This window comes from Pipistrellus hanaki (assembly GCF_964339955.1).
Source record: "Pipistrellus hanaki genome assembly, chromosome: 7".
Lineage (NCBI taxonomy): Eukaryota > Metazoa > Chordata > Mammalia > Chiroptera > Vespertilionidae > Pipistrellus > Pipistrellus hanaki.
Window position 1 is genome coordinate 59423924 of NC_140509.1, and position 27442 is coordinate 59451365.

The following is a 27442-nucleotide window of genomic DNA, read 5'->3' on the forward strand; positions in this document are numbered from 1 at the left end:
CTGGTCTTTACATGATCAAAGCGTGGTTCAAATTGATTATTTGTTGTCGGTAGCGGTTAGTAGTAACAGTTTCACCTGGTTTTAAAAGCTCATAATACACCACACCTTCCTGATCCCATAAAATGCAAAGCATTGTCTTCTTTCCAAAGTGGTTTGGCCTTGCAGTCAATGTTGATGGTTAACCTGGATCAACCCATGATTTTGTGCATTTGGAATTCTCAAAATAAATCAACTTTTCATCGCCAGTCATAATTCGATGCAAAAAAGATTTTCTTTTGTGCCGTTGAAGCAACATTTTACTGATGACTTTTCAGTTTTCCATTTGTCTTTGTTTCAGTTGATGTGGCAACATTTTCCTTTCTTTAAAATCTTTCCCATTGCTTATAAATGATCAGAAATTGTTTGCTGAGCAACGTTTAATCTTTCTGCAAGTTGTTTTTGGGTTTGACATGCATCTTCATCCAATAATGCTTGTAATTGTTGGTCTTCAAACATTTAAACCAGCATTCACAAGTATCTTGAGATGGAGCCATAAGCTTCCCGAAATATATAACTTTTTCTTCAAAATAAAACAATGAATTAAAACTTCCTGCAAATGCTCTGTTTTTTTTCTTTTTGGCACTAAATTCAACATTTTTAAGTGTAAAAATTTCTATGATGTTAACACCTTCAGCAAATTTGACATATGAAGTTTTGAAGCTTGCTGTCAATACTACAAAAGAGCATACATATCAAATCGCATATATATCAACATAGGTGTAACTCCATCTATTGAAAAAAAAAATCCGCATTATTAATGGGTACACTTAGTAGACACTATCTATTCTATATATTATTTATTGTAATGCTATTCATCACCTTCCAAAATCTGTCTGCTATTGTACTTTTATACCTCCATATTCAAGTCTTCATGGAGCCAAACTTAATATCAGCCAGACACACAAGTGCTCTAAGAGTTCAAATGAATGAATGGAAGGATGGATGGAAGCATACCTCGATAATTTCAAGAGAAACCTCATAAGTGCTTTATTCAAAGTAATGTCCATCGCTAGCTACACATTTCCCCATCTTTCAGGTAATTTGTGGATACTGTCCCAATAGAACTTTTCTTGTTTTGAGGCAAAAGAATGAGAGTGGCAGAGACTGGAGCCCATGATACTAGTGCCTTTGACCACAAGGTCTTTGATGTGAGGCATGGCAGGAATTCTCAGTACTCACTCAAAACCTAGATTCTCTACGTATGTAACTGCATGAATTGGAAGAACTGAGTTCCTGAAGCTGAGAGACAAACAGTTCTTTCTTCTCAAAGCTGTCTCAGAAAGCGTAACCTTTTACATTACTTATGATAATCCTTGAATGCCTGTTAAACAATGGAATGTGCTATGAAATGTTTACATGTTGTAGTATTTCCAAAAAGGAACAGGAATGCACTATGGCCAATTTTTAAGGAATGGAACCTGAATGGGTTCAGCATCCATTAAAAGCAAGCAGGAGCTATTGAGAGTCACATTTAAAAAAGGTTTTCTCAATACTTCCTCAAACCTCCCTTAGTAATAACAAATATTCAGGACCCACCTCTTTTGATCCACCCATAGTGTTTAACTTCCCTGGTTTTACAGGTTTGATGGTAAACAGAATGTCACGGGTTAGCAAGAGCTTTTTACGGAACCGAATTTTATCCTTGGCTTATGCACGCCAGGTAATGTGGAGACCATTGGAATTGCTCACCCGCATCCAAGAGATCTGTTTAGTCTTTGGTCAGCAGCACAAGCAATTTCACCCTTGATTTTTCTTGGATACAGAATCTACCTTCTTTACTGTTTATCTCAAGCTTTTCCATGAAGAGACACTATTTTTGAACTTGCTCTATGCTGTTGGCTATTTCTCTGGATTCCTTCCCTTCCTGGCTGACATGGAAGGGAGTTCAGTCAGCCAGGTGCCATGCCTGATCCCTATTAGACTCTCCGAGGCACAAATGGCAGTATTTTTAAGCACAGCAACCTTGGGGGTTTTATTTCTGTAGCTCATGTGACTTAAAGAGCCTCACTTTGATCTTTTCAGCATATCTAGTACTCAAGATACACACATCTGCCATAATTCTGTACTCCCGACTATACCAGAGCTTGGGCACCTCAGCCAAGCAATAGGAAATATCATCCGAATCAATCCAACACGGGGTGGCAGGTTTCTTCCAGAAATATTTATTACCTATGGACGAACACTGGCAAAACATTTCAACAAACCAGCGGTGTCAAATGCCACTCAGTCTTTTAGTCTATAAAATGTCTAATTTTCAGTGCCTATGAGAAGAAAATTGAGAGTCCAAATGCACACTGCCCAGCATTTCCTGAGAACTTTTTTTTTCTAATCAAGAGATGCATTCTGGGCAAGCCAATTAATCTGGGCTCTGTGCCCTGGAGTGGGCCTTGTGCTGCTCGATGTTAATAACAGCATGACATATATCTGTGCCCTGTACCCACTTAATTTGTCCCTGGCTGGAATACATAAACTTTTATTTGTGCTATTATCATCATATCCTGTCTAGACTGAAAAACAGCTACAGAGCAGCTTCCTTCATATTCAGTGAATAAAAAAAATAAAAATAAAAGAGGCTGCCCAGCCCCACACAGCCTCCACCCAGGACTCGGGTGGGTTCCCACGCAGCCCCTCCCATCTAAAAATGAGAGGAACAGAGGGAAGACTGTGGAAGCTGCTTCCAACTGGGCAAACCTAGATAAGAGTAAGGCTGGATGTTAAATAGTAAACATGGTGATCTGAATCTGATAGTGTTATATTTTAAGTCAATCACTTGGAAGAATAAGGAAAATCTAAAGTCAAGTTGGGCAGAAGTCATGTTAGGACTGCTTTGATTCTGGTTCAAAAATCCTGGTGTGCCAGGAAATCTCTGAGCGAAGGTTGTGTATCCTCTGATTGTGAAGGGGAAGAATCTATGGTCCTGGGAGGCAGAGATCCACAGGGGAGGCAGGCTATTCTTAGTTCTGAGATTTTGACAGGCCAAGAAGGCTCCTACAACCCAGGTAAGAAAATTCTTGAAATTTAAAATAGTTTGATTTTTTTTTATATATAAAACTGATCAATCAGTGGAGTTTCATATGTCAGATAAACCCAGACTGTCCATGTGGGATTCATTAAAGGATCTCCGGTGGTAGCTGAGCACACGGGCCTTGGCTTCAGATGTACCAAGTTCAATTTTAGCTCATTTTTGTTTTTTTTTTCTAAGTCCCACTTTCTTCTATTGTAAAATGTGGTGAAAGATCATGTCTGTGACAGTGTTGATGAGAGGAATAAATGAGCTTGACACTAAGGTGGCATATAGTAAGTGACCAATAAAAATATATTAGCTACTTTAGTATTATTATGTGGGAAAACACTTAATACCGCACCTACTTGGATAAATAATAGTGGTTATTAAGATTTTCATTTCAATTCTGTTTAAAACTAACGATAAATAGTGGCCAATTGAATCCCTTAAATGTTTGCAGATCATTTACTGCTTTTTAAAAAATTATTTATACTATTCTTTCATTAACAGACTTGGGGCTGAGAAGAGAATAAGGTATTCTAAAGCCGACCTCTCTTTCTTGTCCCTCCTCTTGAGCTAAGGACATTGTAATGATGTTGGGTGGAGAAGAGAGAAGAGAAACAGAAGGAAATCTATTTCCAAAATGTGTTTGAAGGCCCCAAATGAAAACGTATGCCATTGATTAGAGGGAAATGACATGAACGTCTTAGAAATAACCCCTAGGCTCAGGCACAAAATAACACACTCAGTGGGCCCAGCAAATTCCTCATTACCATATAAATTGTTTTCACGTCGGATCTAATAAGTTATGATGAATAATTGGGATCTGTTTTCTTCCAAGAAGCTGAATGATTGAAGGCAACCCAAGGCAGTTTCAAAGACCATTCCTAAACTGATGAAGAAAGTGCTTTCTGCTTTGTTGTGTACGAACAAAAGTATTCTAATTAGTGTGCCGGGTCCTCGTGGATGCTGAGTGAGACTGCCATCTTGGCACTGCGTGTGTTCACGACAGAAAGTGGGGCTGCGTCTACCACCATATGGCTTCTAAAATGAGAACTGCAAACAATGTCTGTCCGGGGCAGGCCTTCCCACTCTGTGCTGTTTGTACTCTGATTAGAATAGCTGGTAGGCTCCAGGGCCTGCCTCAGCTACTTCCCAGTCTCTTCCTCTTTGGATCATTTCTGGGAAGCACCCAACTCATTTCTGGTGTAAATTTAATGCAACCTGAATTGCTTATGAAAACTTAGACAGGATAGCACAGTTTATGCTAAAGGTAATTTTCAGAGGAACAAGGTCTCCTTGTTCAAGTGGTCCAAAATTCAGAGCTCTGCAAGGAGGAGGGACGGATTGGCAAGCTAAGGGAAATAAACCCAGCAAAAGAAGGCCTTTGATTAAGCGGTAACACCGTGTGCTCTAGCCATTTGACACAATTTCAGCTCTCACTTCCCTGCCAGAAGGAGCAGGTAGCAGCATCTAATTCCATGGCTCACCCTCAACCAGGCATGCAGCCGCACATGCACAGCCCCCGAGGCCCTTGTCAATTAGAAACAACATTAAAATGACATCCCATCTGCTCTACAAATGTCAAGGAACTCGTGCCACCTGTTGAGGGGTTGTGGGGACAGCAGAAGGGCAAAGAGTCCCCACACAGGTTTGTATGTTTACACTAACAAAGAGCCACTTCATTCAGTGCGTTCCTCTCACTGCCACCCCCTAGTCCTCTTCCTTGCCAGGAATCTTTCGAATAGTTTCACAGTAGTATTTTACACCCAGAAGAGTGTTAGTTCTATTTAAATACCATGTCCCAAGAGGCACTGGGCATTGAAAAATATGTGTTAAACCTCACATAGTAGAAAAGCCAGCAGTTTGGCGTTATTTTTGAACCCCCCACTCCTCATGCTTTCACAAATAAGAATGAATAAAAATTGCAGCTAAGAGGCTTTACATTTGAGCTACAGGTGAACCTAAGATGCTGGAATGGGGGTAAAGGAGACTATGAAAGCCTCTTCTAAAGACCTGGACATTAGGACAGTTATGTCAACATCAGGATGTCATGTTACCTTATGTGAGCTTCCCATGTTGCCTTCTGGTACAATGGGTGTCTCCTTCCTCTGCCACTAATTTCCGAAGACAGTTTTCTTTTCAGGGGAGAGGGATGTTTGTTTCTCTGTTATTGTTTGGAGTGTTTCTTACTTTAGTCACTCCACACATTACTGTATCCCCGTCTGCTGATGTTTCTCTTATCCTTCAAGACTTGATCAGATGCCACCTGACAATGCCACCATCTCCCCCAGTAAGAACCTCCTTCCCCTCCTCCATGTCCCCAGAGAAGTATCCCACAGACCCCCCTCACCTAGCACTTATCACACCACATCTTTTTTTAAAGTATATTTTTTATTGACTTTCAGAGAGGAAATAAAAGTCAATCAATGATGAGAGAAATCACTGATTGGCTGCCTCCTGCATGCCCTCCACTGGGGATCAAGCCCACAATCCGGGCATGTTCCCTATCTGGGAATTAAACCATCACCTTCTGGTTTATAGGTTGATGCTCAACCACTGCATCTTAATTGTCTCCTCTTTCACTGTCTATTCGACTATGAGCTGCATGGAACTCCATGGGTTTTTCTACTGCTTATTCTTAGTACCTGGACATTGAGACTTTCAATAAAGAGTAACAACAATCAACACATATGATGTCCTTGCCATATAACTTATATCATATACCATGTACCATATACCCAGCTTGTTAAACACAGAACTTATCTTGCAAAGTTTTTAGAATAGAATTAGAGATAATGAATATAAAGGTACATACAAAGCCTGAGACAGAGTAAATCAGCTAATTATATTTCATGTGGTCAGTCATTTAACTCTCAGCACATATATTTTTATGTGGTGCTATTGTATTTTTTTTCTTATTTTAAAGAGAAGGAAGTGGCAATTTATAAAAGTGAAGAAACTTGGCTAAGGGCACTTCACTCAGCTTCAGGTGCCAGAACAGAGTTTTGTTTTGTTTTCAGGATCACCTTCATTGTTTTTGACAACTAAATACAGTCTATAGATGACTTCTTTTCCTTCTAACTCACATTAACATTTATGGATTTATAATTTACGCACAGTAAATTTCATGCTTTTTACTAGACCGTGCTCTGGGTTTTACTATCATGTAACCATCACCACAAACAGTTATAGACCGGTTTCATCACCCCAAAAAACAAGGTATGTATTTGATTTTATCAGTAGTCACCACATTGTTGTTCTGATGTGGCTGTATCATTGTGCATTCTGAGAAGCAATATTGAGAATGCCCTTGGTTCCATAGACTTGATAGCAGTTGGAATTATGTTATTTTTTAAAGTCATTCTAATGGATTTTCACTTGCATTTCTCTAATAACTAATGAATAATTTTGAGTACCCTTTCAAGTGCCTTGTTCCAACTTTTTGACACTTAAAAAACTGGGTTGTTTTCTTAATATTAAATTTTAAGATATCTGAATATGTATTCTGGATACAAGCCTTTTTTTTTTTTTTAAATATATTTTATTGATTTTGTACAGAGAGGAAGGGAGAGAGATAGAGAGTTAGAAACATTGATGAGAGAGTCATCGATCAGCTGCCTCTTGCACACCCCCTACTGGGGATATGCCGGCAACCAAGGTACATGCCCTTGACCGGAATCGAACCCTGGACCTTTCAGTCCCCAAGCCGAAGCTCTATCCATTGAGCCAAACCGGTTTCGGCTGGATACAAGTCTTTTATCAGCGTTATCAGACACATGCTTTGCAAATATTTTCTCTCAGTCTGTGGTTGTATTTTCATTTTCTCTTTCAAGGAGAATTTTTGCTTTTGGTTAAGTCCAACTAATCCATATTTTCTTTAAAGGATCTTATTTGTTGTTTTATCTAAGGAATCTTTGCCTAGCAGAGTCACCATTATTTCTGTTTTCCTCTAGAAAATTTTCTAGTTTTAGATTTTACACTTATATTTATTATTTTAAGTTCACCTTTGTGTAAGATATGGTGTATGATTTCAGGTTTATTTAAAAAAAATTTTTTTACCTATAGATTTCCAATTGTTATAGCACCCTTTATTAAACAGACAGAGCAGAAATTTGAACTCAGGTATCTCTGATTCCCGAGGTCAAGTCCTTACCATGTACTTCCTTGTATCATGTTTATGTATACTTTTAATCCTCTGCTGGATTCTATACTCTTTGACAGACTTCTTCACACACCCCACAGCACAGTGCCTTGTTATTATGCCTTCACGGAATACCCTGGGCCGACTATTTAAATGGAGGATGGAATAAAAATCACTCAAAACTGGCCAGTTCTTGTTTGTCCTTGCCCAACAAAGAAACAGTCTTCTTGTATACAGTGCCTATGTGTTTACTAGTAGAGCTCTGACCCATCAGAGAGCAGGCAAAAGTCACATGTCCAATATTTACAATTGACCTCTATACGCTCTAAGACTTTCAATCCAAGGAAGAGGAACTAGTCTTTTGTTTAGAGCAACACGAGTCTCAGTCTACTAATGGCGTGAGGATAATTGCATTTCTTATGACAGCATTCCAGGCTGTTGTACAAGCTCCGGCTGCCCTGAGGAATGATCGTCTGTGGGCCTGTTCTGGCCAATGGGCAGGGTCAGCTCAGAAGCAATTTGGGGCCAGAACTAGTGGGTGGAGGTGGGTGGAGGCGGGAAATGTGCAACACCAGTATAACTGGGATTAGCTGAGATCTTGCTTCTGATCCTAGAGAAAACAAGCTTGTGTGGGCAAGCCCTTTGCATGACCTTCAACGCCATGGATTTATGAGCAGAGGTCTTCCTGAAACTCACAGGGGGCAAGGCCAGCAGACTAATGCTTGGCCTTTCTCACTGAAAAGGCAAGAAGGCCTTGTAAACTCCACCTTAGAGATTTTGTATTTTTACCCTCATCACTAATTTCATTTAATAATAACCTTTATGTTTCATCCAATATTCCATATACCTTTCTGCTCAAGTTAATATAACTATAAGCACCAAAGCCTTTCTTATGAGACCATGTGGTGGAACAGAATTTCAGACTGGAAAGAAACAATTCCATATTGTAGATGTGAGAAACTAGAGAGCAAGAAAGGAAAGCAGGAAATACTTTTTAAAGTGGTACCAATTGCCCTAGCTGGTTTGATTCAGTGGATAGAGCATCAGCCTCTAGACTGAAGGATCCAAGATTTGATTCCGATCAAGGGCACATGCCTGGGTGTGGGCCTGATCCCGAGTATGGGGAATGCAGAAGGCAGCCAATCAATGATTTCCCCTCATCATTAATATTTCTATCTCTTTCTTCCTCTCCCTCTCGCTCTTAAATCAATAAAAATATGCAAAAATTTTGTTTTAAAAAAGTGGTGCCAATTTTTTGGTGAACAATTGATATACTTCAAGAAAGTTTTTCCCCCCCTAGTGTCCATTATAGAGTAAGTTCTCAGAAATGCCATATTGTTAGTCATTATTAAACATTTTTGCTTTTTTTATAGGTTGTTAAATTGTGGTAAAATGCCATTATTATATTTTATATAAGGTGCAATAAATGTACATATATGCACACATATGTACATACACAAATACACATGAGACAATAGAATGAGAAATAGAAAAGGATATAAAGATTAGAATATTTATAAATGTCTCAAAGAAAGAGATAAAATCTAATGGGAACACTGTGAGTGGTTGTACATTTTGCTTATCCCCATGCTACCATGTTTTCCCGAAAATAAGACATCCTCCGAAAATAAGACCTACTTACAGGTTTCCTTCTGAGTGAAATATAAGGCATCCCCCCCGAAAATAAGGCCCCCCTAGGCTAAACATGAGAGATTTGGTCCACTGATTCTGAAAGAAATGGAGTCACAAGAAATTCACCAGGAAATTCAGGAATTGGATTGTTCTGATGATGTTCCAGAAGATGATGACATGATTGTCATTGAATAAATGAGTAAATTCTTGATACTGTAGGATTCAGTTTGTCTGGTTTGTGTTGACAACTACTGTACTACCGTACTGTATACAGGTAATAAATTTCCTTTATTTTCATTTAACAATAAATGTGTACCGTATTCTTCTTCATGGAAAAATAAGACATCCCCTGAAAATAAGACCTAGCACATCTTTGTAGCAAAAATTAATATAAGACACTGTCTTATTTTCGGGGAAACAGGGTTAAGTTTCTGAGCCTTCAGACTGTGTCTCTTCCATATTTTCTATTCCTATGTTATCATAGAAATTCTGGGATCATGGCTCCTCTTCAGTGTTCTGCATATCTTAACACTGAACATTCAGAGTTTGCTGGGTTATTTCAGGAAAAATGAAATAAAATTTATTTGTTGAATAAACATTAATGGAAAAGTCATCAAACCTTGAGCCAAGTGACCAATTAAATAAAATTCTCCTAGCCAAGTGATTTGCCTTTCACCAAAATAAAATAAAGTCAAGTTAATGGACTAATAGCTGAGCAAAAATTGCAACAACATAATTCAAAAAGCAGCTGCTCCATTAGCAGCAAGTGGGAGATGACAGGTCATTCTGGTGGGGCTGGATTCTTAGGACAAATCATGTGACATACTTTGAAGCTTGAGATCAGCAAACAGTAGGGTGAATGAGGCATTGGGCAGTCATGACTCTGGCTCATGACTATCCTCTTCCAGGAGCTGCCATCATTAAAGGGGCGTGGCAGCTTGTTGTGCTGTGAGCTTTTTGGGGACAGGGCTCCCTCCTTACTCTCCAGTTGCCTGTGAGGTTGTGCTGAGGATGTGATTAGTGGCCAACTCTCTGGGGCATTCAAGGACAACTAAGAGGCACTGTCACCATGCATGTGTGAAAATACCAACCTGTGGTCATCTGGCCACATCTCACGAACATGTTGCACACAGTGGGTCCCTGGAGGTACTGACCGAGCCCTGGGGCGAGGATGAAGTTCTCTGAAGCCTTACATGCAGCTGGTTTCTGACATTCTGTGGGATGACTATTTGTGGCGCTATTAAATGAACTCAGATCAGCCGCATATAAGTCTTCTTTTGGGCAGTAAGACAAAAACAAGGCAGGAGTATCAATCCTAATCTAAAGGCTACTTCCAATGGTGATATCCATCTATATATTGCCCTCTCAGTACTGCTTTAGCTGCATCCATAAGTTTTAATGTGTTGTTGTCTTGTTTTATTTAATCTCAAAAGAGAATCTAATTTTCCTTGTAATTTCTTCTTTGATCCATTGGTTATTTAAAAGTATAATGTTTAATTTTCCTATATTTGTGAATTTCTCAAATTTCCTTCTATTATCAATTTCAAAATTAATTCCATCATGATCAGACAGCATAATATGTATGACTTTACATCATTTATATTGTCTTAGCTTATCGACTATTCTAGACAATGCTACATTTGTGCTTGAGATGAATATGTATTCTGCTGCTGTTGGTTGGTGCTGTGCTTTTAGTTTTAAATTAAGTTTAAAGTACAAAGGTGTCTGGAATCAAACGCATTTTCATTTCCTTTACCTTATCCATGGTCAAACTGGGAGAAGAAAAATAGCTGCAATCATTTGTTATTATATATCTATTCTAGAGGCCCAGTGCATGAAATTCATGCATGGAAGGTGGTCCCTCAGCTTAGCCTGCACTCTCTCCAATCCAGGACCCCTCTGGGGATGTCCTACAGGGATTGGGCCTAAACCAACAGTCAGACATCCCTCTCACAATCCAGGACTGCTGGATCCTTATGGCTCACCTGCCTGCCTGCCTGATTGCTCCTAACTATTCTGCCTGCCTGCCTGATCGCTCCTAACTGCCTCTAAATGCCTGCCTGATCACCATTAACCGTCTCTTCCTGCCTGCTTGATGCCCCTAACTGCTTCCCTGCCGGCCTGATCACCCATAACTGCTCTCCCCATCTTGCCTGATTGCCCATAACCGCTCGGCCGGCCTGCCTGCTGGCCCCTAACTGCCTCTGTCTCGGCCCTCTGCAACAGTGGCTTTGTCTGAATTAGCATATTATCCTTTTATTAGTATAGATATAGATACATAGATATATGGCAATATAGAATATTCCTGTAGCATGGAGCTATGAGTCTGAGAATAAGAAAGCATGAAATAATCAAAACATCATGAATCTAAGATTTCAAACTTTGACTTTTTGTAAAAGGCGAAAGATTTATGTGGTCTGAAGAGAAACCAGAGCATTCAAACTCTGACTTTTTGACCCAAGATACAAGGCAAGTCAGAGAAAATTAGGAGTGGATTCTATGTTCCTGAGATCCCTTCTAATGTTAAAATGATAGGCATGCCAAGACCGGTTTGGCTCAATGGATAGAGCTTCGGCTTGGGGACTGAAAGGTCCCGGGTTCGATTCCGGTCAAGGGCATGTACCTTGGTTGCGGGCATATCCCCAGTAGGGGGTGTGCAAGAGGCAGCTAATCGATGTCTATCATTGATGTTTCTAACTCTCTATCTCTCTCCCTTCCTCTCTGTACAAAATCAATAAAATATATTTTAAAAAAATAAAATAAAATAAAATAAAATGATAGGCAAATTACTTAACTCCTCTGTCTCTCACTTTGATCATCTCTATTAACCAAGATCAACATAGCACTAGCTTTTTAAGGGTCTTGTTTAAAACTGAATGACAAATTTTGAATTAAAACAGAAATGACATGAAAATGACCTAGCTCAGTATTTGGCACATTATAATCACTATGTTAGTTGTTTTTACATATAGATGCTATTTAGATACAGAAGGTTACTTGGTTTTAGATATGGAATTGCCATTACTACCTACTATTAAAAAAGCGTTTATTAGTTCTTTTTCTTCTTTCAAGTAGAAGATACAGGGAATGCTTCTTTAATGTGTTTTAGGGTTATTGAAACTTGGCACTGATCTCATTTCCTTGCTTTAAATGATAGAAACAGAAATCTTATTTCTGAGAGACAAAGAGGCATTTTTAAAAATCTTTTTGCAGTTTTTAAAAAATCAGAACCTCTGAAACTTAAAAAAATGGGACACTTAAAATGTGGGACCACATGGTGAGCATGTTATAGGGGAAAATAACCATCCGATGGGTGCAGGAAGGTTAGAATAGATAACCTTGAACATCCTTCTAACCTTGAGTTTGCTGAGATAGACAATACAGGTTGTGAAAATGAATATTAGCATAAAATCATCTTGTGAACCTGATCATACTAATGAAAAAAGGACACATTAATCAATTTATTTCTTGGAACTATATTAATGTTTTTGCCCTTCCCTATTCAGTTTACTAAATCACTTTTGACAGTATGTTATGGTAATGTAGTCACAGGAAAGAGTTAATTCATTTCTATCCAAAAGCAATTTACTATCTCTCAAGTGTAGAATAAGAACAACAATGTGTTGCTAAACTGATAACCATGCATCAGTGGAAACAGGCCCTAGGAACTTAAGTTTCATTTCCTCCCCAACATCTTGCCAAAATTCTCTGTTCCTAGAACTCTCCACCCAAATGTGGGGGGAGGAGAGGACAGGCACCCCGACTAAAGATAGCATCCCAAATTAATGTTTTGCTTCTTGTGTCCTTTCAATTCAGTTTGACCTTTTACCCCAAAGGCTTCTTAAGTTTATACAGTTTTCAGTCCTACACCCCCTGAGAACTTCTTAATGTACTGAAATGATATCAGCATGTGTAATTCTTGCAGCACCAATAAATGCTGAAAAATAAATATCTATCTCTAAAATCTAAATTATAAGAAAGAACCCTTTTATATTGTCAAATTGCCCCACTGCTTGCATCCCAGAATTGGCTCTAATTTAAACTAAGCATCCCAGAATTGGCTCTAGTTTAAAATGCACACATCTTCATAAAATCATTCTTTAGAGTATAAGGCCAAGAGGATAAAAAAGTTCATTTTCTTGCTACCTTTTTAAATTTATTTATTTTTAATCATTATCCGAGGGTATATTTTTATTGATTTTTAGAGAGAGAGGAAGGGAGAGGGGGAGAGAAACATTAATCAGACGTTCCCTGACCAGGTATTGAAGCCACAACCCTGCAGTGTATGGGACGATGCTCCAACCAACTAAGCCACACCAGCCAGGCAAGAAGTTCAAACTCCTTCAACAATGTCTGGCATAGAGTGAGTACTCAGTGGGTATTTGTTTCACACCTAAACATTTATCCTGTACTAGAGGCCCGGTGCATAAAATTGGTACACAGGGGTAAGGGGAAGAGATGGTGTCCCTCAGCCCAGCCTGTACCCTCTCCAATCTGGGATATCTCTCTCACCATCCATAACTGCTAGCTCCCAACCGCTCACCTGCTCACCTGCCTGCCTGCATGCCTAATTGCCCCTAACCACTTCTGCCTGCCAGCCTGATAACCCCCTAACCACTCCCCTGCAAGCATTATTGACGCCTAACTGTTCCCTGCTGGCCCAATTGCCCTTAACTGCCCTCCCCTGCTGGCCCAGTCACCCCCAACTGCCCTCCCCTGCTGTCCCGGTAACTCCTAACTGCACTCCCTTGCCAGCCTGGTCGCCCCTAACTGCCCTTCCATGCTGGCCTGGTCACCCTCACCTGCCCTCCTGTGCAGGCCTGGTTGCCCCTAACTGTCCTCCCTTGCTGGCCTGGTCACCCCCAACTGCCCTTCTCTGCTGGCCCAGTTACCACTAATTGTCCTCCCCTGCAGGCCTGATCACCCACAACTGCCCTCCCCTGATGGCCATCTTGTGGTAACATCTTGTGTCCATATGGGGTGGCCATATTTGACCACATAGGGGCATCCTTCTTGTGTGTTGGAGTGATGGTCAATTTGCATATTACTCTTTTATTAGATAGGAGGATACTGTTAAAGTAATCTAGATGCTTAAAATTTTTCTTTATGCTTTACTTCTGAATTACTTAATATTTCAACCCAAGATAAAATATGATTATTTATTGTTTCTCTGCTAGCAAATTTATAGATTTATTTAAAGTGAGACATTACCAAATAAAAAATGTGGGAAAATTTGTTCCAAGTCAACAATTCATTTTATTTTCTTTTAATAAATGTTATTTCCTGTACAACTTGTAAATTATAGCCATGTATTAACTTTTACCAAAGGTAGCATTGCTGTGTTACTTTGATGCTTCAATTGGGTCACTTCATCAGACATGAACAACTGTTAGTTTATATGTCCCCAATATTGCATGGTACATACATATAGCAAAAAATCAATCATTGTTTATCTGAAATTTAAATTTAACTAAGCACCATTTATTTACTTCTCATCTAAATTTGACATTCTTCTCTTCAAAGTAAGTCTCACTGCTCTTATCTTAAAGTGTTGTCACAATCAAATAAAAGTAGGTTACTACATAAACCCATAGCTGACTGCTTTCAAAACACAGTGCCTTTAGTCTAAGCTATTTCGCCCTGGCCTTTCTTCAGGAAAATAAACAAACTAGGAGAGAAAATGGCTCCCAGAGTGATGGCTGGGCGCGATGCTCCGCAGGGCCTCTCCTTTGTAGCTCCCGAAGGTCAGTGGCCAGAGTCCTACCCTCTGTGACCCGTGAACACTGGTTCACATGACAGGCTGCGATCGGTGTCCTCTGCCAGCAGGCCCTTCCCCTCTGGAGGAGCAGCCTGGCCGTGTGAAAATGCTAGACATTTTAGGAATGCAGCACACAGCAGCTGTCTTCCCGGAAGACCTTCTTCCCTCAGGTGAACCCACGCCGAGGGGAAAACCTCTGTGCTGTAGACCTTTGACTTCTTGACCTCGGGCTCCTCACCAGACTCTTGATAAGGACAGAAATGTGTGTCTTCAATATTGGGCTAAATTTCCAAATCCTTTAAACAGGGAGGCTCTAGGTCTCACTGTGCTGCCTTTTGAGCTTGACGAAGCCGCAGTCCATTCCTCAACCCCACTGAGCCTCGATTTTCTCATCCGTATAATGGGACAATGAAAACCATGAAGCCTAAAGGATCAGTGGATCAGTCACTTTAGTGGATGAGAGAGCAGTGCAAAGCATCCAGGAACACCGTAAATACTAAGTCAATGTTACTATTATTTAATATAGAATGTATTTCAGAATGTGCAAATTGCCATGGGAATTTGCTTTTAAACAAGGATTTTCTCCTTTACAATAACAAGGATGTCCACTAGGTTTTAAAGGTAACTAAGAAATGTAATAAAGTCAATGCATACAATGAATGGTAAGAGAATAAAATGGAACTTGGAACTTCATTGTTTTAGAAAAACTCTAAGCGCTTGGCTTCCTTATAAGGAGGTCACCAGAATTGCACAGCGTCCTTGTCTCCACTGCACGTCTGCCTGGGAGGGACCCAGGCTGTCCTGTGTTAGAGTGAGTCACTTCACTACGGGGCAAGCTATGGGCAACACAGCGGTGGCGGTGAAGTAACTGCTGTCTGACGCAGGAAACACGCAGAGAACAATGTTGTACTATTCACTTCCGCCTGCCTCCACCTCGGTGTGACCTGAACTTATTCAGAATGCACCGCAGGCCACTGAGACATCGCTTCTCAGCCCCAGTCGATGGTACTAAAAAGGAGCCTGAGGAGTTCCTGTTACTGATATTGTTTGTTTTTCTCCATTTTCTCCTTCTCTGCAAGAGAGGAGGCAGAGTTAAGAACAAAAATCATAATCTGGAATCTGCTCACCCCAAGAATAATGGATCTATTCTGTTCTAAAAAAATGCCTTGATTGTTGATTTTACTTCAATTCTTTCCTGAAAGATCGGATCAGAATTTTGGGGACAAAGCAAAATTGGGAGCCAGGGGGGTAGGGGAGAGAGAGAGAAAGAGAGAGAGAGAGAGAGAGAGAGAGAGAGAGAGACAGAGAGAGAGAGAGAGAGGGGGAGAGAGAGAGAGAGAATGCTCAGGTGCATCAACACAGCTCTTTTATCTAAGGCTTCAAAATGCCTCTGTAAAGAGTCTGCCTACCGCCTGAGGCACCAGAACTCAGATCGCTTCCCCTAAAGCTATATTTAAGCCCAAGTGGGTCACCTTGACTTCAGAGATTCATTGATTTCATCATCCTGGACCGTTGATTGCTCATCAGTAAAATGAAGACGTTGGATTAGACACAATCTCAGACCTTTTCAAATTTAAAATGCTCTCTCTTATTAGGTTGTTGAAACAGAGACAGTAGACTAGAATTCACCGATGTAAAGCTGACAATCTGTGTGCATGTGTGAAAATGTCTTATCAGTACAAAGGACTCACTCAGCATTCATGACCTGTTTCTTTGCCTATTTCAAAGGTGGAAACCAGATTCTATGTATTTTAACAAAATGGCTATGCTTGTGGGTCTTAACTCCTAGTCTTTGGGAAAGGTAAATGTCAATGTGTAGCAGAGAATCCAGGCTAGGACGCTGTACTGTCATTGAGCCACTTTAGAAAGAAAATTGGTGTTTTTCCCACCCAATAAGATATAAGGGAAATTAAAACTTTAATTTTAAAAAATTAAAAAAAAAGTTTTTTTTCCCCCCCTCACCATCCTCTTTCTCCATTATAAGCAAGGGCTTGGGATTTGATCAGAGAAGTTGAGGTTCATAGCTCCTCACTGCCATTACTTAAATAGTGGGCCATTAGTGGTCGGGCATTAGCAACTCTATGCCTTATGCAATCCTTTCTATGTAGGAATAATACAAAAAGCAACAGCAGCAACCAGGCATCAAGTATCTCCTTGTGTTCTAGGCAAGGTTATAAGTAAGCATTTTACCAACTGTTACTTAATCTTCCTATATCCTGGTGAAAAGAGACCTATCACCCATCCCAGTAGAGGGGTTGGGTAATTTGTCTAGATCTCTCTCAGAGCTAATAAGGGGAAGATCCAAGATTTCTATAATTCTGACCCCAAAGTCTGTGCTCTCGACCATTCCTCGATTCTGCCACCCATCTCCATTTGATAATGAACCCGGTGACAGTTTCCTGGCAGTGCGGCCTCATCGTATGCCATCTTGTCTGCCTTCTCCTGTGGCCAACAACACATCTGCCGAGAAATCCAGAACCCCTGACATGGAATTTCTTGGTGTAGAGTGTAAGCCCACCACTTCAGGAACGCATGAGCGGCCTGCACCACCTGAGTACTGTTTTTTTGTTTTAATATATTTTATTGATTTTTTTTTTTTTTTACTTTTTATCAAAGAAATTTATTTGCATGTAAATAATCAGGTTCTTTTGTAATGTTTTTTGGGGAAAATCCCAGGTTTTTGTCTTTCAAAAAAAATGAAAACCCCCAAAGTAATTACAGAACAGCCATATACACAGAAAAATCAAAGATTTTAGAAAAGACCCTCCCAGCTGCTCCTGATGTACATTTTTAAAACTCAAAATCTAAAGCCCAGCTTTTACAGCTGAACTTGTTTCCCAGCCTAGTTTCTCAGATGTTAAGCACTTCCTATCCCTCAAAAAGCTAACTTTAAGGGTAGAAATCATGGAGGCGGGGGGTTGAGAAGAAGGGGGGGAAAGGTAACACAATGGGATCGCCCAGGGATTGTGGACAATGAGTTTCTTATACTGGCATCTGCTTTAAGTAACTTGACTGAATACCGTATGACTCACAGACTCCCTGAAAGATTTCATTTTTGTTTTCTGAGAATTCATGATATTGCTGCACTAAATTTTTAGATGTAGGCCTTAAGAAAAATCTTTCCAAGAGCTATCAACCTCAAGCCAGGTTTTGGCAATTACATCCTGCTTCATCCATCCATCCCTGATACTTATTTTAAAACATACTGATTTTAAGCCTGAAATCCTCATGTACATCAGAGCAGGTTTTAACCAAGAACCCCTAACATGAAGCTAAAGACAGAAGAGAAATGAAGTCAAAGAATACATAAGATGCCAGCAGCAGAAAACAGAAGTTGACTTCATGTCCTTGCCGTCTTTTGAAACAGGAGAATGAGTACACCTAGACAGGAGGGAGGTGTCCCAGGCTTGGTTTATTCTGCCTCTTCTCCTCCACACTGTGGAGAAATGCAGTGCTCCCTGGTTCTCAGGCAGGGTGAAGCAGAAGAAGCTTCTAAGCTTCCCAGCACTAGTGACGATTGCCCACCCATTGGCACCCCTATTCGAGATTCTTCAAGCTCTGGGCATTCTCAGAGTGCTCTCTTTGACCCTGATGTCTTTCAGACCAATCATAATGAAAATCCATACACTGATCCAGCTGACCTTATTGCAGATGCTGCTGGAAGCCCTAGTAGTGACTCTCCTACCAATCATTACTGATTTTTTACAGAGAGGAAGGGAGAGAGCTAGAGAGCTAGAAACGTCGATGAGAGAGAAACATCGACCAGCTGCCTCCTGCACACCCCCTACTGGGGATGTACATGCCCCTGACCGGAATCGAACCCGGGACCTTTCAGTCCGCAGACCCATGCTCTACCACTGAGCCAAACCGGTTTCAGCTGGAGCACTGTTTTTTGACGGGGCCAGCCCAGGCTTGGCAGACGTAGACTCGCCATGCCTTTCAGAGAACAGAGTCCCCTCGGTCTTCTCAGAACCATGCCAAGCGCCCAATTGCAATTCACAGGATTTTCCTGGAAACATTCCGCCATCTAAATTAGGCCAGGGGCTCTTTCTCAGGTTCCTCTTGCTCCCTGATGAATCTTAATGCTCCCCGAGTCTATAAGGATTGCACGTATTCCCCAAGTTCTGAAATGGACTAGAACCTTCCTTCCCCTCCTCCCAGGATCCTGACATGGCTTTATTCAGGTGAGGGCTGTATAACAACAGCTGCCAGGAATCGGGAGCACAGTGGTTTGGGACATGGGGAGGTGCCAGCTGAAGGCTTCCCCAAGGATTCTAAGTCACTGTGCCTCTTGCACAGGCTACCAGGTTGGGGCACGCAGATTTTAGAAAATCTGGATCCTAATATCAGTGGCATAAATGAGCATCTCAAGCCTCCTTCCCCCCAACCCCCGGACTTGCTGCTCTGTGCTCAGTGTCTGTGAGCAGCTGTGGAGAGGGGCAGGGGTGCCAGGAGCCCCTCACAGTGCTGCCCAGTGTCCCTGCCAGCCAAGTGGAATCCCAATACTCCTCTGAAACCCTTGCAAGACAACCACAGCACTTCCTTTCTGAGGAAGGGAAAGCAAGCAGCTCAAGGACCCCAGCTCAAACCAGGCATGTATCCGACAGAATTGTAAACCCATCAGGGCCATTCCAGAGGCTGCTGATTTCTTGCAGCACGCAAGGAGCCACGCCTGGGGAGACAAGGTGTTGTCTTTGCTCACCTTTAGCCCCGGGGTGCTCTGGTTCTGAGCACATCTGAAGTGGCACTGCCAGCACAACTGACCACCCGCAGGGTTTGGATCACAGAAGATCCAGATTCAGTGAGCCCTGAGATCCAGGTTGTTGTGGATGCTGGTAGATCTGCTGTACCTCTCTGGGCTGCTGCTCATTTAAATGGCCCCTTTACAGTGTGGCAAAGAGTCTAGGGCTGGTGGAATGCACACATTATCTGCCTTGTTTCTCTGCCTTGATGCTAACTTATGAGACAGAGAAGGGAGCTGCCAAAACTCAGCCACATCCGGGTGACTGTGCTTCCTCCAGACTCAGCGTTTGAGCATCCCTCCCAGCTCTCCTCCAGGTGCGGAGCCTTCTAGGGATGAGGCATGAGTTATAGAGCCCACAAGCCACGCACGGGGAGGGATGGAAGGCCGAGGGCTGCTAACATCTGTAGTAATGTCCATGCAGAAAAGAAGACCGTTTCTGTGGAAGGCTCTAGTAGCCCAAATCCCAGAGGAAGCAGGGTGGGGGCCTAGGGTACATAGGTGTCACCCTCCGCCTGTGGCGGGTGACAGGCAAGCTCAGAACTCAGGCAGAGTGTGGTTTAAAACCTTAAAAACTAAATTGGATAATTGTTCAAATGGGGCGGTTTAGTTATACAGCTCCCTGAGGCAGGAAATAAGACGAAACTTTCAGCTGCGTGATTTTATGAAAAGATCATCACGGAAGATAGTTCTGTGTGCCTTCTAAACTCAAGTAACACTTAAACACTTCATTAAGTACGTTTTACAAAGGCAGTTCCTTCCTGTTCCATATTCCCTACTCAGTGTTTTTCCTTTGGCTGATTTCAGTACAAGTGTTAAAGATGCTAGCTGATCTTTTCAGGAGGAACTTGAAACACCAAATGTTTTCAAATACTAGTGTCTATTTTTCTTGGTTCTAAACTTTCCTTCTTCTCCACATCTGGATTTTTCAGTCCTTTCCCTTTTACTGAATCCCCAACTGCTCCCCGGGAAGCCAGCAACAAGGAAAACAATTACAGTAAGAATTGCATACCACAAGCTGTGGCATCCTTATTCTTAGCCCTTATTTTTTGTTTTAATTCCATTGTTTTAATCCTTACCCAAAGATATGTTGTTTGTTTGTTTGTTTGTTTTTCATTGATTCTAGAGAAAGAGAAAGGGAGAGGAAGAGAGAAACACAGATGTGAGAGAGAAACATTGATCAGTTGAGTTCCACATGTGTCCTGACTGAGGATTGAATTCCCAACCTGGGTATGTGTCCTGACCAGCAATCAATCCAAGATCCTTCAGTGCCCAGGGTGATGCTCTAACCACTGAGAACCCCTGGCCAGTACTGGTTTTTATTTCATTTTAAAGAGTACTGCAGTATGTAATAGATCAGTCACATCTTGCCTCTCTCTCCATCTCTTGTTACCCCCCATCCCCGAGCCTGTTTTGCTTAGCCTTCTTGGGGAAGCTCAGTCTGCCTCATCAGAGGGGGTGAATGGCTCTCATCATTTTGAGGTGATGAGGATGGACACATGTGAGGATATAAATTCTATTCCCCTCATTAGATTGAACCAGATAAAATTAATGCTATTGGATCATTTTTGACCCATGAAAATAACTTCAAATGGTTTAACCTGATATGGAGGAGTTTGATGTACTTTTTCATACGGGGAACCATAATTTCCAGACAGAGAAAATAAGATTTTCTCCCCCATTTCCCAGACTATCTTCAGGCTGAATTCCACCATTTTCTAAAGATGAGAATAGCTAGCACTTATTGAACTGTCCTGCCCATGTAATCCTTACATCAATCATGTGAGGTGGGAGCTATAACTCCCATTTTACGTATCTGAAGACTGAGGCTCAAGGAGGTCTGCCTCACTCTACTCCTTGCATTTCCCCCTCTACCATATGGCCTTCTCTTTGCATTAACCTCTCACCCCTTTTAAAGGTTTTTCCTAACATTCTTTTTCAACGAATTTTGCCTGAAACAAATATGGGCAAATATCCACCACCTCATTTTCACAGGGTCTGAGTTGTACAAGAAATGATGGTGATGCCTTCCAGTTGGTAAGGAACAATGCTCTTTATTTATCAATTGGTGGTCCTTTATTTCCTCAAGCAGAAATACTTCTACATTGTAAGTTTTAAAAAAATATATTTTTATTGATTTCAAAGAGAAAGGGAGAGGGAGAGAGAGATAGAAACATCAATGATGAGAGAGAATCACTGATTCAGCTGCCTCCTGCATGCCCCCTACTGGGGTTCGAGCCCACAACCTGGACATGTGCCCTGACTGGGAATTTAACCATCACCTCCTGGTTCATAGGTCGACACTCAATCACTGAGCTATGCTGGCCGGGACATTATAAGTTTTTAAAAAGTTGTAGGCAGATGACTAATTTGTACATGTCATAAAAATATTAGGAAGCCAGAGCACAAATATATCATGTTTATAGATGCCATCAAATACAATCTGAGAAATTAAATTAATCTGACACATACTTAATGAAGTACATAATCATACATCTAATGGTAATTGGGCATAAATGCGACACATTACACATAAGTGACTGTAACTGGTTTGTACACAGTCAAGCCAAGTTTTTAGGTGTTTTTCTCCCCTTGGGATTGTCACATTTAGTTTTGTAAGACATATAATATATATCAATATGGACAGTGTTCCCTGATTCTATTTTGTGTTGTTGTCGTCATCATCATCACCACCACCACCATCATCACCATCATTGTCATCATCACATGTAGCTACTAGCACCTCCTTGGGTTTTGCACCCTTTTCCTCAATAGTTAGGGTTCCTTTTCCTCTCCTTCTTTCAGCCCCAGCCTAGGATAACTGCTTCTTGGGTTGTGGCCCTGCCCCTCACACCTGCCAGCCTGCTGTGCTTGACCCAAACTCACACTCTGAAGAGCTCTTTCAGCAGCTACAGAGCTGTGCTATTCTTCCTCTTTGGACATTGTGGATGCTGAAGGCTGCTCTAAGTCCTGGGCTTTGATGTTGTGAATGGGAGTGTGCTGGCATTAGTGTGAAAGAGGATGATGGGACAGCTGTAGGGAGGGGAATTATTAATACCATATTGATACCCATCATAGGTTTTATAAAACTAAACACAGCTGGAGCAAGGCTTAGGCCTGGACTGCCAGCTGAGTGTGAGATTTCCATATTGTAATGACCCTACATACATTGGTTTAATCTGAGGGGAACCTATTGGGTCCCATAACTGAAATAGTAGCAGAGGATCCAATGCTTGGGGTTGTCTTTGGCTATCTGTGTCTCTCTTCACCTAACATCTTTTATCTGGTTTGACTTAATCTTCAACAGACATTCTCTGCATAGTGAGCCGATCGCCATCAGCGGCTCCATACTTAAACCAACCATCTCAGAAACCACAGGAGAAAATACATCTTTTTCAGCACTTTCAGCAAACATCCTGAGATTAACTCTGACCTGCTTAGTCCCTACCTGAACTAAACAGAGAGGTGGTGGGAACTTGATGCTCTTATGAATGGCCAGGCCTTCAGCTTAGAGCTGGAGGTGGAGTCCCACTCAACTGCAGACTAATAGCAGGCATCAGTGGGCTGCAAAGGAGACCCGGATCTTGTTACTAGAAAAGGAAGAAGAGAGCTCAGCAGTGGCAATTACAGATGTCTGCTCTAGTCGGTGAAGCAGAGGTAAAACACTCACAGGTAAAATGGTCCTTGAGCCCCTATATCTGGGAGAGATGGCTCAGAAAAGGGGAAGTGTTAGGATTAAGGTGAGTAGAAGAAATGGGAATGAATATGATATCAGTGACACATTTTACCTATTAAGTGGGTTTTTTAAAACCTTAAACTGAGTATAAGTTTTAAAACATTTCCCTCAACTGCATGCTGTTATTTGAAAAACTTTTTAACCACACACACACACACACACACACACACACACACACAAATCCTTTATTCTATCGATAGAAATAGAGAAAATGGATTTAAGCTCAACTTGCCCAGAAAGGCAATACAGAGGTATGAGTAAGTTGCATCATAAGGTAAAATAGACATAAAAATACCATATTTCCTATTTTGACAAAGAAGGAGAATTAAAGCCTGGCTGGTGTTGCTCAGTGGTTGAGCATTGACTTATGAACCAGGAGGTTATGGTTTGATTCCTGGTCAGGGCACATGCCTGGGTTATGAGCTTAATCCCCAGGGGGGGAGGGGGGGGGCGTGCAGGAGGCAACCAATCAATGATTCTCATCATTGATAGTTCTCTCTTCCTTCCTCTCTGAAATAAATTAAAATATTAAAAAAATAATTTAAAAGGGTATGAAAGAGGATCATTTTTGACACCTTTACTGGGATTTCCTGCTTCCTAGTTTATTGAATGAGAACTGAACTTTCCATACTTAGTAGTTGCTCTAGGTTGAGAAATCTCAGTAGCCTTGGCCCAGTAAGGTCATAATTCAAACTAGTGAGAAGAATGCAAGATAAAACAGGCCACAGGAGAAACTCACTGGCTCACAGCCATATCAAGAGGCTCAAAAAAGTGAAATGTTTTCCCCCTTTCCTGCTGTAATCTGAATTTTGCTAAGCAGGATTTAAACTATCTTGAACTTCTAGAAAAAAAATAGACCAGGCTTTGATAACCTTTTAGGGCTCTTAAGCTTTGATAACCTTTTAGGGCTCTTAAGTTGCAGAAATTCAGATTTATTCAATGTGTAAAAGACACTGAAATGCCATGTGGTGTTCCCCTCTGTGTCTCTGTGTGATACCATTCTGCTTAAAGCGTGGGGAGCTGACCCTCCCAGTGACTTGGCTCCACATGGGTCAGAACACTCACAGTAAGATCTTCTGAAGATTTCCCAGCGGGGAACAGTCATTCGAGTTCCAAAAAAGTGACCTCACAGTCACAGGGAATTTTAAAATATTCACTCTTAAACATGAGAAATATTTGAGAGAACATGAACATAGATCAAACAATATTCTAAAAACATCAATAAACTTAACACCACAAAAAAAAGTTAGTTACCCTGTTCTACAAGCAGTAGTGATGTGATGGTCATTTCTGGGCCACTGGCTCGGATGTCACAAGTAGAATGAAAGGAAAATGTCAGGAATGGTAGGGGAGAAGATAATGCAAGGAAAAAGGAAGTCTGGGAAACAAGATACCTTTTCTTTTATAAAAACATCTTAAGATCTGTAATAATAACTTTTAAATTAATTCCCAGTTCTTAACTAGGGGAGGTCTTAACTTGCCTATCTGGGAATCAGAGACTAAAAATCTAAGGGTGTTGCTTGTCATCACAGAGAAACTGAACATTGCATTGAAACATTGAAGTTCCTCCCAGAATCTGTGGCTTTCATTCCATTCAGGGTTGCTGTACAAGGAGTGCATGCCGGCAGGACAGGAATCAAACCAGTCTCTGGTTGTGGATCCTACTCCCATTCCCCAATATGCAAGACTCATTGCGCTTGTTTTTAGGTTCCTAGTTCTCAAATATATTCCAGTAACACTGACCTATGACTCTGAAGATAATCAGGCTTAAAAAGAAGCCTTTGTCTAAAAGCCTCTCTTTAAGCTCATGCTGAACAATGGCAAAGGTTACCACCGGCTGCTGTGACCTCCCCGGGGGCCCCACCCAGACAAATCCACAGGACAGGCCTGGTGAGTCTGCCCACTTCACTGCCTTTTACCCTGAGGTCTACAGGAAAGGAAAACACTGACAAAAATGAGGTGAGAGGCTCTGGGCTTAAGACTGTGAGGCATTTGAAACCAGGTAGGAATCACACCTTTACACATGACTGGGCCAATGGTCATGTTTGCACAGGGTCAGCCATCCTTCCCCTCCTTGAGTCAACACCAGCGGTTCCCTCCCTCCTCTTTTCTTGTCTGCTATTCAAAGTCTAAATGCTTCTGCAATTATGGGTCATGTCAGGTGACCTGGGGTGGAATCAACCCAAACAATCCATCCCTTAAAACTGACCTTGTATTGTTTTTTTCTCCCAGCTTAGAAATAGAAAACAGTAAAATAGAAAAATTGCACAACGTGTGAAATTCAGCTGCCTGCAGACAACTACCTCTCCAGTAATCTAGACCCTAGAGGCTAGAAGGGGCCATCACCCTGGCCCCTGCTTCCTGTGGTAGCCAGCGCTTTGATGTAAATAATTTGGGCAACATGCTGTGTTCACATTTAGAAGCACGGACTCTGGGCCAGCTGCTGAGAACCAGGTTAGAAATCTCAGTCTAATTGCTACCAGGCCTTATTTCTGCTGGCCCTGAACTGGGGTGTGTGTATATGTGTGTGTGTGTGTGTGTGTGTGTGTGTGTGTGTGTGTGTGTGTATTCTGTGTATGTCTGTGTCAGCTCTAGGGTTGACATGGGATATGGGATTTGCTGAGAGGTATGAAACTGTAGAACTAAAATATCATTTCTGAATTTTAGTTCTACAGATGGGTGAGGGACTTACATATGGTAGATAAGAAATAAAGTGATGGGAGAATTTTTCTAAGCTAGGAGATGAATATATATCATTCAATCCATCCCTGGGTTTGTTTTCTATTTTTAATTGGAATCCATTTTAAAGAATTGATTTTGGAGACATCCATGTGCAGTTTTTTTTTAAATACATCATATGGGGACAGACTGTGTTTCTGTCACTGTGACAGGTTGAATGTGCTCCCATGATCCTCTACTCTAGGGGCCGGTGATGAGAGCTCAGGACCTACACAAATCCCAGGGCTGCTCTGCCACTTCTTTCCTCTAAGTGACTGAGAAAGCACACTTGACACACATGCCCTCTTCAGAGCTGGAATTATAATTAAATCCAGGAAAACTGACAGCTGGAGCCCGCCGGTTTTGAGTTCGGTATTTGTTCTTGCAAAAGCCCACAGCTATAGCTTATGTCACTGCCACATGCATGACCAGCTAGGGTGATCATAAAATGTTTGTTCTGTCTGCAGCATATTTTGCTCAGGGAAAATGAAAGCCCACCAGCAACACAGAATTGCTTTGAATACAGATTTAAGCTTTTTCTTAGCAAACCGAAGCCCTGCTCTCATCCACTCTCACCCCCCCACTCCCACCCCCACTCCCGGGGGGACTAAAGGTTAGTTTGAGATTGTGCCAACAAACGAGAAACCATAACTAAGTAGTTAAGAATAGGTAAACACAAACGCTTGGGAGAGGGGGAGGTGTCTGGTGGGGTGCCAGCTTTAACAGCTTCATCAAAGGGAATGTGTTAAATGCTCATTAACTAAATTTACAAATGATCCCCAACTGGGAGGGTTGCAAACAACAGAGGAATAAACACTCACTCACACACACACACACACACACTCACACACACTAATTACATGCACACATGCACACAAAGCAGGAAATGAAGAAACATTCCACTTGAAAAACGGACCCAAGAGAAAATAATTTTAAATACTAATACAGACATTCAGAGAAAGCATTACCACTGACTTAATACAGACTGAAGGCAACCACTCAGGAATAGCAAGTCGCCTTGCAGATGAATGTTATCGGGCATTGCAGGGGGCGAGAGGGGACACTGTGTCCATGGGTGGTAGGGGGTGTGGGGGTGTGCACATCCCTAAGGAGTCTGGAAAAGGTTTAAAGCACTCCCAGAAGGACAGAGGGGTGGGGAGTGTGGACCAAAGATGGGAGCAGTGACTAGAACACTTGATGGTAATGTGCTAGCACAGTGGTCGGCAAACAGAGCCAAATATCAGCAGTACAACAATTGAAATTTCTTTTGAGAGCCAAAAACCGACTTCTGTGCATGGGCCACAAAGATTCTATCGCACTATACATGGGCGCCCGTACGTGGTATTTTGTGGAAGAGCCACACTCAAGGGGCCAAAGAGCCGCATGTGGCTTCCGACCACTGTGCTAGCAATGCTAGCAGATTCTCAATATTTGTTCCTACCCCCCTGAGTTTCTTCAGGGCTCCAGGAGCCCTTGACTCTGACCACAATGCAGATTTCAGTCCTGGAGGAAGGACCACACTGGACCACTGGCACCACACAGTTGCACTACACATCCTAAGAAGGCATGAGGGACAGGTTTCTTAAGGGATTGCTTCAGGTGTGCCCCATCACCTTGAGCAGAAAGGAGTGTGCTCTGGGACTTCAGCTCATCCTGATGGCATCAGAACC

At 41.7% G+C, this 27442-nt stretch overlaps 1 protein-coding gene and 1 long non-coding RNA gene across 2 annotated transcripts in view; one reads left to right on the plus strand and one right to left on the minus strand.

Annotated features, from left to right (window-relative positions):
- SASH1 (SAM and SH3 domain containing 1) overlaps positions 1 to 27442 on the minus strand; it is a 219585-nt gene that overhangs the window by 178707 nt on the left and 13436 nt on the right. The gene's annotated exons all lie outside the window — the stretch shown is intronic.
- Positions 24808 to 27442, plus strand: part of LOC311625909 — a 3523-nt gene continuing 888 nt past the window's right edge. The window contains exons 1-3 of the long non-coding RNA XR_014795589.1: positions 24808 to 24944; positions 25305 to 25508; positions 27232 to 27442. The exon at positions 27232 to 27442 is cut by the window's right edge and continues 888 nt beyond it. This is a non-coding gene — a long non-coding RNA (uncharacterized lncRNA). The remainder of the gene's footprint in view (positions 24945 to 25304; positions 25509 to 27231) is intronic.